Genomic DNA, 6872 nt, shown 5'->3' on the forward strand with positions numbered 1-6872 from the left:
CTGGAGTATTTCTGTTGGGAGTGGCACAAAACAATGTTCTGGGAGGTGCCCACTCTCTCTCAAGTGCTTAGAGTTCTGATGCTATGATTGGCTAGTTTGACCACCCTGCTGGGCTCAAAAGGAGGCTTCCTAGAAGCAGAACTCTCTCTGACTTCTGGTTGAGGAAGACGTGCTGCTGAAAGAGACATGGGCTCCCGAGACACGCATTGCTGTGAAAGAAACGCAAGAGACACGCATTGCTGAGTGAGACACCGAGGGACCAGCCACTGCTGAGAAAGAGACTGTGAGAGACTGTTGGCTAAGGGACGGTGGGCTGGGAGAGAGACTGAGCATTTTTTCCTGAACTTGAATTGTAGCCTGTGGTGCTTCCCTAATAAACCCCATAGTCTGTGAGCTCTGTGTGGCCACTGCAGCAAATTATAGAACCCAGGAGAGAGGTGGTGGGTGCTTTGGGAGGAATGGTTGGTGAAAGGGCTGGAAGAAGGCAGCATGTCTGGCCTTGCAGTAATAGGCCTTGAGTTACTGGTGGTAATCTTGTCTTCCTCTTGTGGGATTAGAGTAGGTCAGAACATGTGGCCTCCTTGCTGTTTTTGCAGGGGAAAAAATCAGTGCTTCTTTTGTATATTTCTAAATGATGACAGTTTTACTTTTTATATTGTGTTCAGGATATAGGTAACAGAATATGCCATCATTAATTTATTATTATTATTTTTAAAATTTTGAGATATTATGGATTCACATGCAGTTATTGGAAATAATGTGGAGATTCCATGTTCCCTTTACCCTGTTTCCCCCATGGTAATATCTTACAAAACTGTAGTATAATAACAAATCAGTATATTGCCTGTGATACAGTCAATATATAGAACATTTCAATCACTACAGAGATCCCTCATGTTACTCTTTTATAGTCACAGCCACTTCCCTCTTGTCCTTATCCACTCCTTGATCTCTGGCATCCCTTGATACATTCTCTCTTTCTATAATTTTGTCATTTCAAAAATACAATATAAATGGAAAAACATAGTATATACCTATTGTGATTGGCTTTTTTCACTCAGCATAATTCTCTGGATATTGATCTAGGTTGTTATATGTATCAGTAGTTCATTCCTTTCTATTACTGTATTGTATTATCTCATAATATGAATGTACCACTAGTAGTTTAGCCATTGACCTGTTGAAGGACGTCTGGTTATTTCCAATTTGGGCTGTTGCAAGGAAAGCTGCTATAAACATTCATTTATAGGCTTTTATAAGAACTTAAGTCTTTAGTTCTCTGGGATATCTGTCCAGGAGTGTAATTTCTGACTCATATGTTAACTACATGTTTAATTTTACAAGAAACTGTCAAACTGTTTTACAGAGTGGCTGTACCACTTTATGTTCTCATCAGCAATGTATGAGTGATCCAATTTCTCTACATCCTTACTAGTTTTTGTTTTGTCATTATTATTTTTTCAAATTTTAGCCATTCTTATAAGTGTTTAGTGATGTCTCATTGTGCTTTTAATTTGCATTTCCATATTAGCTAACAGGAGCTCTTCTGGCGTAGTGCCTAAGGCATTTGACTGCTAACCAGAAGGCTGGTGGTTCAAACCCACCAGCCACTCCTCAGAAGGAAGGTTGGGCAATCTACTTCCATAGTGATACTGCCTTGGAAACCCAAGGAGAGTTCACTATGAGTCGGATTTGATTCCCTAGCAGTGTGTTGTTACGTTGTCTATCAATTTGAAGAAAAATCTCATCTTACTATGATGAGCTGAACAATTCATGAGTCTGTTATATCTTTTCATTTATTTCTTCTTTGAGTACATTCATCAGCATCTAGTAGTTTCAGCATACAAGTCCTGTACTTATTTTGTTATATTACATGTAAGTATTTTATTTTGAACAATTATAAATGTAATTGTATTTTTTATTTCAATATTCATGTGTTCATTGCTAGTATATAGTGACACAATTGAATTTTATAGTCTTATATTATGTCTGAGGAGCCCTGGTGTCATAATGGTTAAAGCACTGAGATGCTAACCAAAAGATCAGAGGTTCATAAGGGTTACTATTCAAACTCACAAGCTGCTACCTGGTAGAGAGTTGTGGAAGCCTGCTTCTATAAAGATTTACAGCCTTGGAAACCCTATGGGGCAATTCTACTCTATCATATAGGGTCACTGTAAGTCAGAATTAACTCAATAGCAGTGGTTTTGGTGTTTGGTTTGGTATACACCCACTCATCAATTATTGATATGGATAGGTTTCAAAGACCAGGTGGTTATGGTAAAATCAGCATTTTGCAAAAATGGAGGATAACTACATCATTACATAGCTGCACAATTACATCATTACATAACTACAAAATCACATCATTGCATAACTGCCAAACTACTGGTAGCATATGATCAAGAACCAATGGTATTGAAGGAAGAAATCCAAGCTACACTGAAAGAATTGTCAAAAAAAAAAAAAAAAAAAAGGCTCTATGAATTGACAGAATACCTATTGAGATGTTTAAACAAACAAATGCAGCTCTGGAGGCTTTTATTAATCTATTCCAGAAAATTTGAAAGACTGCTACCCGGCCAGAACAAGGGTAATGTTTCATTCTATTGTACATAGGGTTGCTATGAGTTGGAATCAACTCAACGGCACCTAACAACAACAAACTACTGAGAATCTTGGCCCAGCCAAGTTAACACGTAACCTTAACCATCATAGCCAGTGTTACTTGCACCTCAGCATTCATTACAGCCAGATATATGTCATTAATGCTCAAAATAGTCAGATAGTAGTTTCTTTTCTGTTATCATAAATTTGAAATGTCAGATAAACAGATAGTCAATAAGTGAGTATTAGGTGTATACCAAAAACCAAACCAAATCTACTGCCATCAAGTCAATTCCAAGTCATAGTGACCCCCATTTTGTTTCCAGTGCAGGAAATCTTTGCAGAAGTAGATTGCTCCATTTTCCTTCCACAGAGTGGCTGATAAGTTTGAACCACCAGCCTTCTGGTTAGCCATCAAATGCCTTAGGCACTGTACCACAAGAGCTCCTTATTCAGTATACAGTATCCTGCAACCTTGCTTAAGTCACATATTAGTTCTAGGAGTTGCTGTTGTTGCTTTGGTAGATTTCTTGGGATAATCTATGTAGAAAATTATGTCATCAGCAAGTCCAAACCAAACTCACTGCCATGGAATCAGACCCAACTCATAGCAACCCCTCCTTGGGTTTCCCAGGTAGTATCACTACGAAAGCATATTGCCCAACCTTCCTTCTGAGGAGTGGCTGGTGGGTTTGAACCACTAGCCTTCTGGTTAGAAGTCAAATGCCTTAGGCACTATGCCACCAGAGCTCCCTAATAAATATTAGGCACCATTAATATCATGAAAACAGTAAGACAAGGAATTATTTTGGATGTTTTAATTAGTCCTTTCAACAACCTACTGAAGAAGGTATTCTTATTATTCCCACTTCACAGATGAGGACATAGAAGCAAAGAAAGATTAAGTAATTTTCCAAAGATCATGTGGTTAGTGAGTAGATGACTCTGGATTCCATTCTAATCCTGGTGGTGTGGTCTAAAATTTTCACCATTAATCGCAACGCTAGAATTAATTTGCCACTACTACTACCTTGGGAGCTCTGGTGGCATAGTGCCTAAGGCATTTGACTGCTAACCACAAGGCTGGCAGTTCAAACCCACCAGCCACTCCCTGGAAGGAAGGTTGGGCACTCTACTTCCATAGTGATACCACCTCAGAAACCCAAAGAGGGGTAACTCTGAGTCAGATCCGACTCCACAGCAATGGTTGTACTGTGTTTTACTACTACCCTTATTGTGTATTCATTATTTTTCAGTCCTACTGGATGTTGGCTCTGAAACCAAAGCTGATTTATCTTATTGCAGTCATAAGCAAATACATTTTCAAGCTCATTAGAAAAATTATTTCCCTTTGATCTGAAGGTTGTTTACCTGAAACTAGACTTTGGGTTTGGATTAGTTGCCTCAGAATAGATGGTTTAATGACTCCTCCGGGAGCAAGGGAGCCTTTGCTCTTAGTTAATTTTAGAGGCCACATCGGGTCTGAGGAATAGTCCAGGGACTCACATCTCCTATGTTTGGTACTGACAATAAGATGCAGAATTGAAGACAAAACCCCAGGGCACTCAGGTAAAACGCCATCTCTGCCTATACCTGCCTCCCCAACAGCTTAAGCTGATATATCTGCAAGACATGGTACATTAGAGCAACAGATGACAAATCACTAATTCATATATATATATATATATATATATATATATATATTCCAATAGCAATTACAAATACTAGAGAAATATACCTTTTCCCCCATTGGGGCCTGAAGTTATCTGGCTATTTGAAATAAAACAAAACTGGCATTTTAATAAAATTTCTAAAACTTCTGCTAACTGCTTTAAGGATGACTGGTGAGTACCATCTGAATCTGTAGCTTGCTCCACCACTGAGACTGGCCATCAGGAATCGACAATAGGCTTTAAAATAACCTCCTAGGTCACTTACTTTCTGCATAAATGGTGCACATTGACCAAGTGAGAGATCAGAAATATCCTTGGAATGGTGGGGATCCAGGTTTCAAACAAATCAAATCTGACTTATAATAGTAAAACTGCAAGCGTATTAATGAGGCTACAGAAGGCATTTGACTGCTAACCAGAAGGCTGGTGGTTCAAACCCACCAGCCACTCCTTGGAAGGAAGGTTGAGTGATCTATTCTGTACTGATATTGCCTCAGAAACCCAAGGAGGGGTCCCTATGAGTCTGATCCGACTCTATGGCAGTGAGTTTTGTTTGGTTTGTGTACAAAAATAGCCTTTGTAGAATAACTCATGACCAAAAACATACCAGAATCTTACACTAAGTAAAATGCTTAAGAGAATTAGCTCCATCTTCATATTCTGCCTTGCTTTTCTCAGCTAAATTCTACAATAAGTAGAGTGACGAGTATTTGAGTTGTTTATGAGTTACATACAAAGTTAAGTTTTTAGTTTGTTTAAATTAAGTGCTTGCAAAAAGAGTATCCAAATGGATATTAACAGTATTATAAAGCTGTTGTTGTAGTTAGATGCCACTGAGTCAGTTCTGACTCACAGTGACTTCATGTGCAACAGAACAGACCACTGTACAGTCCTGCACCGTCCTCACCATTGTTGCTGTTCTTCAGCTCATCACTGCAGCCACTGGGTCCACCCATCTCATTGAGGGTCTTCCCCTTTTTTGCTGACCCTCTGCTTTACTCACCATGATATCATTCTCCAGAGACCAGCTCCTTCTGACAACATGACCAAAGTATGAGAGTAGCATAATAGCACATGCAAAAATAAAATGTGAATAAAGGTATTTAAATTTTTAAATTGATCATAAAGTACATGGATTGAAGCAGAAAGATCCTCTTTTTCAACTTAATGTGCCTGGAAATATGTCAAAATAATTCTGAAGCTAGAATGGCTGGAAACAAACAGTTATAGAGTCTAGCATGTAACAATAGCTTTGACACATGTGTTGGTTAATTAATGCTATAGTTACAGGTGTGAGAAAACAATAAGAGAGTTCCAGATACTCACTTAGCCATTAATAAACAGTTTCACGTAAAGTCATAATGAAAAAAGCAAGAAAGGGAAGGATATGAGAATACAATGCAGCAATCGGTGTTTTGTGAGCTCTTTGAATGTCTGTCTGTGTGAGAGAAGGACATATCTGGAGTACCAGTCAAATGCCAACATCCTATTCCTTTTCATCCATGCATTCATCTTATCTTTCTTTAAATAACATAAAATAGTGAAAATGCTCATGTCTTTCATAATTTAATACCTTAAATGGAAAGACCAATCCACAATGTATCATCATACTTTCCTCAGTTGAACACTGTATACATTGCCCTTTTACTAAGACATTTTTATTCTTCAGAAATTAATTGCTAACATTAGGCTTAAATGCAAGGTGGGGTATTATCAAAATGCATGCCTACAGTGGTGTAATTAAAGGCAGGGTTGAAAGAAAAGAGGACTCAAATGGCTTGTGGGGAGAAGATTCACAGGAGCAAATGTTTTTGTTTGTTTGTTTAAATCATGTTCAGTGTTGTTTGGATGCACTATGAGTATTGAAGTTATGTTTACAGAACACCAAAAATGTGCTAAGGGAAACACAATTTTTAAAAATCTAATCTCAATCCCTCTGATTATTAATAGTTTTCCTCAATGTCTGTTAATTTATCTTTTTTCCCATAGAAGAGAAAATGTAAAGAACAAAATGACTGGACAAATTCAGTGCACCAGACCCAAGCTTTTTCTCAAGTTCCAAGAAAATCAAGGGTTCCTCTCTGTGTTTTTCTTAACATTGAATGTCATCATCCTTGTGTGGAAACAGGAGACAATTCCAGTACTCAAATTTGGTTGTAATTTTCCCTGTCCCATGCACTTTTTATTCTGTATGGAGGGCTATTATTCCCTCAGAATACTGCACATTCTCATCTTACAAAGAACAAGCATTGTCATGATAACCATCTTTACTCAGATTCATTTCTTGCATGCTCCACCCACCAGGGATTACTGTGTCCTGGCCAGAATGTACTATGTTCAATCCATGCCCATCGGTCACCTTCTGATCTGTACAGTCAGGTTCAAAATAACCTGCTGGACTGGCTCAATTGAGTCCAAGGACATCCACGCTGGCTGTCTCTCTGATGCTTCTTGCTAACTGAACCATCATCCATATCTCATCATATAGACCCACAATTATTCTAGCTCTCACCTTTTAGGAATTTTTCTCAACAGAGAATCCACTTTTCTATTAGTGTATCTATAAACATAACCAGTAGTGGTAGAATTATC

The sequence above is a fragment of the Orycteropus afer genome, unplaced genomic scaffold, assembly GCF_000298275.1.
Source record: "Orycteropus afer afer isolate SDZICR_OR568_19922 unplaced genomic scaffold, OryAfe1.0 scaffold00014, whole genome shotgun sequence".
Taxonomy (NCBI): Eukaryota; Metazoa; Chordata; class Mammalia; order Tubulidentata; family Orycteropodidae; genus Orycteropus; species Orycteropus afer.